The 13,166-nt window shown below is 26.6% G+C and overlaps 1 long non-coding RNA gene across 1 annotated transcript; it reads right to left on the bottom strand.

Moving 5' to 3' along the window:
• Positions 1 to 926: 926 nt before the first annotated feature.
• Positions 927 to 7,080, bottom strand: LOC129957582 (uncharacterized). The gene is made up of 2 exons (XR_008782783.1): positions 6,940 to 7,080; positions 927 to 1,290 (listed from the first exon to the last, which is right to left on the bottom strand). It is a non-coding gene; the product is annotated as an uncharacterized LOC129957582 (long non-coding RNA).
• Between the last annotated feature and the right edge of the window lie 6,086 nt (positions 7,081 to 13,166).

The raw sequence follows: 13,166 nt of genomic DNA, 5'->3' as shown, positions 1-13,166 counted from the left end.
TCCAAGTTTGATTAGTAACAAAAATATTATCGTGGCTATCGTCGATTAATTTAACTACTTGAACCTTTCTAATTTAAAATATGTTATTTTTTAAAATTTGAATCAAATTCATATTGCAATTCTTCATAGATTAGTAAAGATTTGAAATTCTTCAAAATGAATTTTTAATTTCAAAACAATAGTCTCGAATATGCTGATATGAAATTTAATTCTGCTGAAAATGCTTTTTAATATGTAGGTGCACGTTCATATTAGGAAGACGTCAGCCAAACATTGTCAATTTGGGATGTTATGGAAGTTTAGAGAGCACGCTAAAAATAGATGGACAAATCGGTTAAAATAACTTCGTCATATGACTATGAATCGAAAGTTTATAACATTTCTTTTAAAGCAGCTTAGATTGAGTCCATTGAAGTTACCATGAAATATATCATGACTTAAATTGCATTTGCAAAAAGTGTATCATTTACAAAAAAAAAAAAAAAAAAAAAAAATCAAAATACTGCATTATTTCATTACAAAGGATGACATCATGGTGACTTTGCACCAAGAATTAAAGGAGAAAGTGTGGGGTTTAATTTAAGTATTTCTTATATTTTATTCTAATATTATTACTATCCATTCTTCTGTGATCAAAATAAACTAAACCAACACGAAAAATAACACTTTTTGTTTAAAATCTCTAACCCACAAAATTATAATGGAGAAATAATAAACACTCTTTAATTAATATGTAATTTTTAATATTCTGTTCATTAAAGTAATAAACGTTGATTTACCTTATTAATTCTTCCTGATATTAACAGCATATACTTCTTCATTATTCCAAAAGATTGACTTGGAAAATTATGAAAATGCTTATGATGGTAATAAAATAAATAAATATAATTTCATGAAACAAAAATGAAAAATTAAATTCAAATTGATGAACATTCAGAAATAAATTTTTATTACAATTAAAAAAGAAATATTTTTTTTAATAAGTTGCATATTCATATTCTTTAGTACTCAGTTACAAAATGGAATAATTTTGTAAATTTTTTTCCATCTATTTAAATTTTTGAAAGAATTTTGAAATGGATCAGATAGAACGTTTGATAAAATTTTATGGTATTGCTTTCACTGGTATTGCGTGAAGATTCATCCTTCATGTTGCTCGACTCCAATGACGTTGCCATCAGAATCAGTAACTTTTGTAAAGTAGAGAGGTTTTCCTGCCATTACATGAGAATCATCGTCTGCCATAGCAACATAAATAACAGCTGCGAAACACAGAACAACTAACAGCATCTGCAAAGGCAATAAGAATAAGTTAAACTGTGTGAATATTAATCAAACACAAATTATGAAATTTTAATTCAAGTCGATATAGAGAGAAAAAAAAAAGAATATTTCAAAAAATTCAGCACACAGATTTATTAATCAAAATATACTATCAAAATGATTTAGAGGTATAGGTTTCATTTGCTAACTTGATGATTGAAGAGGAATTAAATAATACAAGCAGATTATTTTAGCCTCACAATTACAAAAAACACATTAAGAGTGTGACCGCTATAAAAAGTATACAAACAAATATTAACCACTATAAAAATTGATTCATTTAAATGTGAAGTTGTTATTTCATTCAATTTAAAAGAATCAGCATTTTTATGATTGAAGTGTCTTTTTTGCACAATTTTCAAATATCCTGTTTGAACTCCTAAATGGTTAGGCTCAAAATATACCCACTTTGTGCCCCTTACTGTTTCTAGCCTTTTAACAAGGCAGTCCTAGCATTGTCCTAGTTTTGAGAACTAAATTCCGAACATTTATTAAGCTAAAAGAAATAATTGTAAGGAAATAAAAGTTACTTCCAACGCAATTTTTTTTTTTTTTTTTTTATTAATGAATAAAATAACGTACAAATACTTATTTTAACGATAATACACTTAGACATTACTGAGAGGGAAAAAAGTCTTTAAAATATCTATTAACTTTTAAATTTAAATATTGCTAAAATTTCTGCTACTAATTATTCTGAAAAACCACTCCAGTGAACATTATTACTTAACAAATAATTATTTGTCAAATTTAGTTGCTCTAGGTCCACTGGTCTATTTTGTAGAGCATTTTGAGCATGCATGATACACTATTTACATATAGTATCCAGTTTTTGCGCATTATCATTTATATGTTTGGTTTTCATACAGATGAATGCGTATCTTGTGTTGGCATTCTACACTCACGACTTTTTACATAGAGCCTCGTGACGTGGTACATGTATATTTTGGCCCATGGGAATATGAACTTCGATGCAAGTTTTTTGAAATTCGTATTAAAATTTTAATTAAAAATTGTGCAAAAGTTTGCCTTTTTTTCCGCAAACTTCCGAAAATAATTTTAAATTAATTAAATTAAATTTTTAATTTAGAAATTAATTTATATATTATCTTAAAACAAAAAATTATCTTTCCAAATTTATCATGATTGGCGTTATAAATTGTTTTTCTTAATTTAATTTCTTTTCTTTATTATTAATTTATTTATTTTAACAATTTTTTTCTTTTTTTAATTTAAATTCATTTATTTAATTTTTTAAAAATACTACAGGAATATTTTCCTACAAGAATACTAAAGTACTTTAGAATTCAAAACGAATATTAAACATATCACGAATTATAATACAAGAACATAAGAATTATGTGCGAACACCATGGTTATTGATAAAAATTATTTTGAAAGTGAAAAAAATGACATTTTTTTTAAAGAATCCAAATTATTATCGATATTAAAATAAAAATAATGAAATATGTAAAATAGTGATGTTGAACTTCTCTAAACACGAATTACTGCTATTACAGATTTCAGGATAACACGCGATATATTTACTAATTTCGGAGAAGGATTTATAAAAGATTTAAGTTTATATTTAATTTTATTATCATATGAAAAAGACACATTTTACATTGTCCTAGGTAAACTTAGGTATTATGACTTTTTCTACATAAACACGTGCAATAAAATAAAAAAAATAAAAATTAAAAGAAAACCGTAAATATTTCATGAGTCTAATGGACGTTATGAAAAAATAAATGTTAAAATTCTCATCTAATTTCTAATTAATAAATGTACGCATTTCAAAATAATAGATGTTTTTTACCCATGATTATTATTTTTTCGGCTGACATTTCTTCAGTGAATTGCGTGGAGTATAATTCGTTATCAGCAGAATGAAACGGCAGAAAAAATCCAGTGGAGTAAAAATAAGACAGACATATCAAGTCTAAAACTTTATCATGCTGCTGTGGTGTCTCAAGGCAGAAATTCTAATAGCTTTCTTTCTTTCTTTCTTTTTTTTTTTTTTAATCTCTTTCCCCTCAGTAGACTTCATTTTATTGCACCCAAACAACTTTTAGGAACTCTTCAATGACAAGCATCTCAGTATCATTTTTGATTCAATATTCTTGTTTACATTAGCAGAAAATATTTCAATCTTTATTTAACTAACAATTTTTCTTCCGTATAACTTTTTTTAAAACCCAAAGAGAACTGTTTCTCTTTTACGTATTTCGAAAAGAACATGAAAAGTTTCTTCCAAAAGTTTGTTAACAAATATTTGCGAGAAGTTTCAGCTTAAATTTTATAGTTTGTGAGGCAAAAGGTTTATTAGGTTATATTCTGTTTCCTATACTAAAACTATCAGATATATTGATTTCTGGGAAAAGTATAACATATTTTCTGCATTTTCGTCATTTTAATATAGATTAAAAAAAAAAAAAGGCTTTACCCTATTTTAGCCATTCTCATTTTTTATGTTCTGGAGATCTTATTTGTAATATAAAATAGATTTAAAAAAAAAAAAAGGCTTTACCCTATTTCAGCCATTTTCATTTTTTATGCTCTGGAGATGCCATTTGTAATATAAAATAATCGCTTTCGATAATTTTCGGAACTTTTAATAATTACTTAATATTAAAGTATATTTTTGAGTTAATGAAATGATTTTATTTATGAATAGCTTTTTTATTTTTATTGTAACATTTTCATTGGGTTTCAAAAATTAAATATTCTTGTCATTTTTTATTTTTTTTTTGCCTTTTGAATATATATATATATATATATATATATATATATATATATATATATATATATATATATATATATATTTGTAAAAAAAGCAAGAATTTTTTTTATTTGAATTCTAAAAAGGCACCTTTAAAAAAATTCTTCAAATTTTAAGATGATGTGGAAATTAATTTTTTGCGATAATAATATTTTTCAAAAATTGCCTGAAAAAGCGAAATTTTTCATTTCCTTTTTTTAATGAAAAGTTACTATAATTCGAATATTTTAAAAGCAATTTCAAGTGAATATTCTTACCTTCAAAGTATGTTTATTTAGTGCATTCAAATGAAATATTTGTCTTATATAACCCAATAAACTACATTCGTTTTTAACATTAAAGAGACTCCTAAAGCAAACTTCATGACTGCTTTAAATTACAACTAACAATGACAAATAAATGTTTATTTTCTCAGGAAATTGAAACATATTTCTCACGCTGATTAAAATGACACAGAAATTTAATTCACACATTCATTTTTAACATTAAAGAGATTTCTAAAGCAAACTTTTTGATTGCCTTAACTTAAAACAACTAACAATGACAAATAAATGTTTATTTTCTCAGGAAATTGAAATATATTTCTCACGCTGATTAAAATCACACAGAAATTTAATTCACTCATTCAGTTTGAACTTTAAAGAGATTTCTAAAGCGAACTTTATGGCTGCCTTAAATTAAAACAACTACCAATGACAAATAAATGTTTATTTTCTCAGGAAATTAAAACATATTTCCTCCGCTGATTAAAATCACACATAAGTCTATCTTTGTTTACATAATATTTTCCTATTTAATAAATGCAAATAATTTATGATTGCTTATTTTTACAATTTTAAAAACGTATTTATAATTCTGAATCCACATTAATAATAATTTTAAATCTTCAGAAAAATCGAGGAATTTCTTCTCTTTCACGAGATTCTGATTGGTATGTCCTGAAAATTTGCTAATGTCAATGGATACATTACAGTGGCTCCCAAAAGTGTTCGTACATTGAAGAAATTTGCAGAAATTGTGTTCTGTACTTCTTAATAAAGCATTTTATTAGTTGGTTTTTTTTAATTAGCATCTTTAAATAGTTCTTAATAAAACTGAACAAATATTTTTATAAAAAATCAAGTAGTATTGTTCTAAAAAATAAATAAATAAAAAATTTCACAAAATTAGAACACAAAAGTCTTCGTACATCCAAACATTATTTATTTAAATTCATCATAAAAATATCTTTTGCGGCTTATTTTTCTTCTAATTGAAAAATACACTAAAATCGTTCGATTTCAGTATTTAATATCACACTTATTTATTCTATTTACTTTATTCTTAGATATGACGAGCATTCGTAAAGAAACGAGTTTAGACGTACGAAAATTAATTATATTTCACTTTAAAGCTCGAAAATCAATTAGAGGCATTGCATTTATAACTAATCTACCTCATTCAACGGTGCAAAGCATAATAAAACGTTACAGAGAGGGAAAAAGGATTGCAAACAAGCCTCGTAATGGTCGCCCTCAAATTCTGTCAGCTAGAAATCAAAGAAATATTGTGAGTAAATTTCTAAAAAATCCACGTCTGAGTGCAATAAAGTTTACTTCACAATATAATGAATCAAATGGAACTTCTATTTCCTGTATTCGTAGAATTCTTCGGAATGCTGGTATACATGACCGCTCTGCACGAAGAAAATTCTTTGTAAGTCAGAAGAACAGAATTGCTAGGCTTAAATTTGCCAAATCTATGATAAGCCAGCCAGACAGCTATTGGAATCGTGTCTTATTTGCAGATGAAAGTAAATTTAACATCTTTGGGTCGGATGGGAAAATCATTTTATGGAGGGGAAAAAAAAAAAAAAAAAAAAAAAAAAAAACGAAGAACTTAATCCCAAGAATTTAGTTGGAACAGTAAAACATAGCTGTGGAGGTATCATGGTTTGTGGGTGTATGTCAGAGGCTGGAGTAGGCAATTTAGTATTCATTGATGGTATAATGGATCATAGAGTTTATATAAATATTCTCAATAATAATTTAAAAGTGTCAGCACAAAAATTGGGCATTTTAAACAACTTTGTTTATTACCAAGACAACGATCCTAAGCACACGGTCATGAATGCTCGTCTTTTTTGCCTCTATCATTGCCCTCAAACCCTTAAAACACCAGCTCAATCACCGGATTTAAACCCTATAGAACATATTTGGAAAGAATTAGAGGTGCGAATAAGAAGACACGACATTAAATCGAAAATTCAACTGAAAGCAGTAATGATCGAAGAATGGAACAAGATCGGTGCAGAAGTAACCGACCGTTTAGTTAAATCTATGCCCAAACGTTTAAAAGCTGTTATAAAGAATAAAGGATATCCTATTAAATACTAAACATTTATAAAAATTTGGAAAATTTCATATTTAATGATGTTTTTTTAAAGTGTATGATCACTTTTGTGTCCTATTTTTGTGCAATTTTATATATTGTCATTTTTAAAAAAATAATTTGCATCGTAATTAAAATTTATTCTTCACTGCTTTATTAAGAACTGTAAAAATATGCTATGAAAAAAATTTCATGTAAAAATAAGAATATATAATGGTAAATAATGAGGTTTTTAATTGATTCTTGTTGGTGTACGAACACTTTTGGGAGTCACTGTATAAATCAATGAATAACATTAAATTTCTAACTCACCAAAGAAAACTTGTTTGGATTAAATCAATACTAAGCTCGAAATAAACTTTTATTATTATAATTAAAATAAAATTATAATTTATAATTAAAATTAATATTAAAAGAACATTTATGTGAAAAGAAATACGTATAAGCATAAGGCATTATCTTACCAAAAGAAAATTCATTTTGAACAGTGCTGCTCGCTTGCAGTAACTCGAATCGTTTGCAGATTTTTAATACTGAGCAGTTATTATTCCCAAGTCTTTTATAGAGCCATTTTTGTGCTTTTTTATTTTCTAATCATCCTAAAATATTTCAGATAATTTCAACTAGAAAATCACAATGTAGGTAAATATATCATATTTGCTTTGGTAGAAATGCAATATTATATTCCATAAAAATATTTTATGTATTGAAATAAGAAAGCATCTGGGAATGACAGTTTAAATGTATTAAGTTATTGTTACATTTTATTAGCGTGATAAAATGATTGATACCTATCAAAACAGGAATATATTTCCATTAAATTGAATTATTTGTTATATATATAATAAATGCTTTACTAACCAATATCATTTAATTTTGAAATCATTTTGCAGTAGTTTAATTTTAGTTATATTTCTGTAAAAAGATATTTATATATCTGAGATCGTCTGTAAATATTAAGCAATAACAGATTATTTACCATTGTTATATGACGAAGAAAAACAGTGAATTTTGTGTAAGATTCCATGCTTTCTCAAAATGTTTTAATATAAAAGATAACATTCATATTTTTGTACTCAAATATTCTATTAATTTTGATGCACTACACGATAAATTTTATTTTATTCAACAAGATATTTTTCCTCTTCCTTCAGGAATTATTTTAATAAAAAAATTAAAGTCACAATACTTATTTATTTGATGAAATATCGTAATATTCTGTTTTTCGTTTCGTCATTATGAGTAAGTATGTTGATTCTTGTTTATATTATAGAAAATAATAGTATTTTGATATTTAAACTGAAATAAATCATTTTCAAACTTTATCTAAATGCCATCAATATCTTTACAGTCTAATATATTTTTTAAAATTAATAATATGTTTAATTCTGTAAACATTATTTTTTTAAAAAAATTATTTATTCATTTTCTGAATACTCTCTCAAATATATTCTGTATTCATAAATTATGTGTATTCATATGCTTTCTTGTTTATAATAAAGAATATCATTAAAACAGCATTTAAAGAGATATTATACTTGATTTTATCTAATCTTAATTTATATTAATTAAATATTAATAAATACTAGACACAATTTAAATACTATTTTTTTATGATCAATATCATAAATGTGTTCCTTCGCAAGCAGATAATGTTAAGCATTTTAAAATTTCATTTCTAAATACTTTTTTTTAAATATATTACGCCTTCATCCAACGTAATAGCTATTTAAATTACAGTGGGTTGTTATAAATTTTGTTTTATTCATATAGTGGTAATATATTTCTCTTCTAGTATGGTTGTATTGTGATTAATATAATCTTGTCTTGGTAAAATATTTTTTAAATTATTTTAAAAACCATTTTTATGAATGTTACACCAAAGATATTACGAATTCTTCAGTCAGAATGTAGAATATTTTTTAAAATATTGTTTTAAAATGTTTTTTTTTACCGAAAGACCAGTTTTTATTTTCCAGCGTCATTCTATTCTGATGATTTAATACTTTGTTCTCGCATTCTGTAACTGTGCTATTATTTTAAAATTATTGTAATATTCTATACATTATTTTGAAGATGTTCTAACTTTTTTCGTCTTATATAGAAAATCAGAGAAGTTTTGTTTTCGATCATTTTTCAAATTGTTCATATTGCAATAAAACCGATCGAATCAATCGGATAATTTAACATGGAGATATCGAAAAGTTCAATAAATCCGATTTATTAAAAACTAAACTGTTTTCAATATAAATTTAAAATTTAATTAAAGATAAGATTTTATTTAATTTTTTGTAAGTTTTTCTGCGTAATAGGCAGAAGAATTTATCATGTCAATCAAATTTTATGATTATGAATTAAAATCAATTGTACAGACACGAAGATCAGTATCATCATTTATTTAATACCATTAAAAAAAGCCTAAACAAAGTATTTCATCAACTATAATTTTACGTGAAACGGTGACAAAATAACTTATTTTGAATTCTTTATATACTCCAGAACCATTGTCTTCCGTCTGAGTATTTAATTTTTTCTCCTTATCCATTGTTGGTTATTTTACATTTACAATTACACTCACAAAGGAAACCTGGCGTTTTTTTTTTTTTTTTTATAACTAGTTTGCTGCTAATATGAGGTCCGTCCCAAAATAGTCCTAGTGTTGGTTTAAAGCGGGACGTTAATATAACCAAACCTAAATCTGGCCCAAATAGCATGGTTAAAGTTTAAACATTTCCCTAAATTTTCCATTTAAAATTATCTTTAAATTACTGACAGAAGTACAAGAATTGAAGCAAGAATGTTACTGTTAAGCATACCCGGCCCCATCATCTATAACTCTAGTGGAGGTGAGCTTTATTACTAATGGAATTATCTTATTGAATTAGAATATGCATCAATTAATTTAAGAATTTTTTGATATTAGCTACTATTGCAATTATATATTGAAAAAAAGAAAAGAATTGGGAGAAGGACTTAATAAGCTGGTTTGGTGTATGGTGGTTAATTGGATGAGACAAGACAAGGTTAAATATTTAGAGTGCAGCGAAGTCTGCGCTTATTTATTTTGTCATTTGAGTTATATTCCGGCAGGTTTTTGCGAGTGGAATTGTCTATGTTTATAATGTTACTATGGAAGCTTTTTGCAAGTTTTATCATGAATTCTTTGATTGGGGGGGGGATGTCTAGATCAAGGGCTATTTTGGCGTTTCTGTGATACCATCTAGCTGAGACAATCATTCTTAGAGTTTTGTTCTCAAAAGCTATTATTTTTTGTAGGTTTGTTTTTGCCGTGGCGGCCCAGACCGGACAAGCATAGTTTAATATTTGGCTAAATAAATTAGCTCTTTTTTACATAATTTAAATTTACGAAGGTCGTGAGTTAGGTGAACTAAAATAACGTGCATCGATTATAGTTTGCCAAGAGACAAATTATTGTTATTATTTTTGTGAACTGTTTCAATTTAAGACTTGATTGCGTCAAATGTAATGATATTATTTTAGATTGCTGCAACTTTATCAAGGAATGAGAATTATAGTCATGTTTCTCATAAATAAAAATTTATATTGCTCAGTCATATACACTGACATTTTATTTCTATTTCAAGTTTGGAAAATAATATTCATGTAATTAAAACAATCTCCGAATTTTTTTAAATAATAGGGCTTAGTAAGAAGTCCAAGCGCAAATGATAAAATGATTGCCACGAGTTCGATGAAGAATACTTCTAAAATTGTTATAATACCTTTATGCTATTGTTTATAAATAAAATAGTGATGAAATAGTAGAATCGATCTATGTGAATGCGATTGTGGTGATGTTCATGTAGAGTGTTGTATAAAGCACTTCATCGCTATTAGAAAAATAAACTCTTTATTTCACTAACTATCGGAACATCACTGCTTAGCGCACGTATACATGGAACGGGGATTCCCGGGCGAAGTATTAACATAGATTGTATTAGGGAAAGTAGATAGATAGCGCTTTAGAATTACATTAATAAAAGATGGCGCTACAATCACTACACGATAAATATGATCTTTCGCTATATGTTACCAAAATCACCTGGTCCAGAACCAAAATATTTAAATCCTCACAAAAATATTCGTTTAATGTTACAAGTATATACTTATTTGTTATCAGGTATGAAGTAGAGAATTGGAGGACTACTAGTAATAATTGAAGTTCGTAAAATGTCTTTTTCCCTTGCAAGAAGTCATTTGTCGCAATCTTTTGCCTTGATTAAAGAGATATGGACTGATATTAACAAACAGCCACAATCCAAGTCTGGCTTGAAATTTTTTTATATCAATAAGCTGTTGACTGCAATTGAATTGTAGAAATAGAAATGAATTTTAGAAAGAACTAATTTGTATGTTGAAAACGGAACTGAGATTCTGCATACATGCGAACGTATACCTAAAATAAGATAACACTACGCTTCAAGTTTGGAATTCTTTGATTGATTCTGTGTCAAAATATGGCAGACGTGTTGTGATCTGAAGAACAATATTAAGCATTACAAAAATAATGGAGGGTTCTTTGAATATGAAGTAATACTGTCTTTGTTTATTTATCGCCGCAGAAGGACTAGAAGTCTATTATTTACTCCGAATGTAGTACGTCTGTTTCTTTTCTATAATATTTGGAGCTATAGATATGGCTGTAAGGATTTATAAATTACTAATGTTTAATTTTAACAATTATGTACACAATATGTCCCCTTTCTTTACGCAATAAATCTGGGAAATTCAGCTGAGATGCTGGCGCGATAATATGATTAATTTGAAGAAAATACCAGATAGCAGACAGAGTGTAAAAAAGTGACGAATAATTGGCTTCCTTGATGAATTATCCAAGGAACTTCTCATCCGGCTGTGTGCAGAAAATCAGGGTGAAAAATATAACGATGCAATCATTCATAACAACTCCGAAGAGAAATTTTACGTATATCATCAGAATGGTCTCAAACTTTAGCATTCCACTTGCTTCACATCAATTATTAGAAACACTGAATTATATTTCAGTGGAACTGTAGATATATAAACATTTAAAAATTTATGAAATAACATAGTGGTATGAAAGAAAAACACTTATGTAGAGAGGCGTAATATATTGTTTACCTTCTTTCCATTCAATTTGAGCCGAAATAATTTATCTGAAACAAATAGCAATTTGTGAAAAAAAATTTAGAGAAATGAAATTAATGCAGCAGTTTATAAAACAACATTGTGCAATTTGATCCCCTGTAAAGGATATATTGAACTTTTTTCATGTGAAACAGCATAAATGCGATTTCGGACACTTCTGTATTATCATATCATCATATCTGTCTTCAGAAAACGTATTGGTGATATTATGATCATAATAGTAGACATGTAATTTAATTTCATGGATATATAATTTGATGATATTAACAAAATTACCTAACATTGTTTCAGACATATCCTTATTAATAGAAAATGTACTGTGATTTAAAAAGAAAGTATACAGATTTTAGCCTTTTTCGAGGAAAAAAAAAATAATAATCATCGATTTATTCTGTAGAAAAATATTATTTTAATTTGAAACTTTGCGATATTTTTGAAATAGTTATTTTGAGATCGATTCCACTTTACTGATATCGTGGCCAGTTGACGAAGGCAGCGCCCTCGTGTGCATGCTCTTGAAACTTTCATGCACTATTGCTGAACGATGTTTCATTACAATGAATTTACGTACTTCCAAATGCATGAGCATATGGAATTAATATAGAAAATAACTTGCTAGTCTAGGTTTATTAATTATTTTTAGTTTTTTGCTTTAAAGTTTGCTATTTATAAGTGTTCACCTAAAAACAAACTGTTAACATTTCAAACATTTACTCTTTAACTATTTTTTTATTACATGCGCATGTTGACTGTATTCATCATATATTCTGTATTGCAATGCATTTAGTCAATATTTCTATTAGAACTAATGATAAACCTAAATGAATAAGAATGTTTCATTCCTGAGATTTTCTGAAATGTAAATCTGATGGAATCGAACCCAGTAACACATTAAAAAAAAAAAAACACTTTTTTCTCATCATACATTTTTATGCTTGCAAAGTAATGGTTGCTGTCTCTGAATTAATTTTTCATAATGACAGTCTATAGTCAACTATATGTTGCTCTTAAATAGGTCGTTTGAATGGTTCTACTAAATAACTGATAGAAAATTTTAAAATTCATACATAGTTTTTCATAAATAAATAAAAACAATATCGTGAAATATATAAATAAAATGTATTAAAATAATATTAATAACTATTTGTTACAATATAGCAATTTATGAGTAAAAAAGGCATGATAAATTCTTCAATAACTGGAGAGTAAATTCTACCACCTTCACTGTATAGGAATATTTTGGCTAATCCAATTTTAATCAAACACGTGAAGATATTAATTTAGATAAAGCGTTAATAAATAGAAGACAAAAGAAAATTATAATGAAAACATTCAAATAAAGATGGCGATGTAAGTTAAATCTATTGAAATAATAAGGTGTTAATATTTCCTTATTTTAAAATTCATGTACATGAAGAACGCAGAACTGAAAATTCTTATTTCTAAACCATATTATTTGGCATTTCAAACGAAAATGGCCTTTTTTGTTTCAAAACAATGTTAAAAAAAAATAATGAAAATACTTGATTGCAAGAACAGAGGA

Source organism: Argiope bruennichi, chromosome 11, assembly GCF_947563725.1.
Source record: "Argiope bruennichi chromosome 11, qqArgBrue1.1, whole genome shotgun sequence".
NCBI lineage: Eukaryota > Metazoa > Arthropoda > Arachnida > Araneae > Araneidae > Argiope > Argiope bruennichi.
The sequence above is the reverse complement of the archived record's forward strand: the minus strand, read 5'-3'. Positions and strand labels throughout refer to the sequence as shown.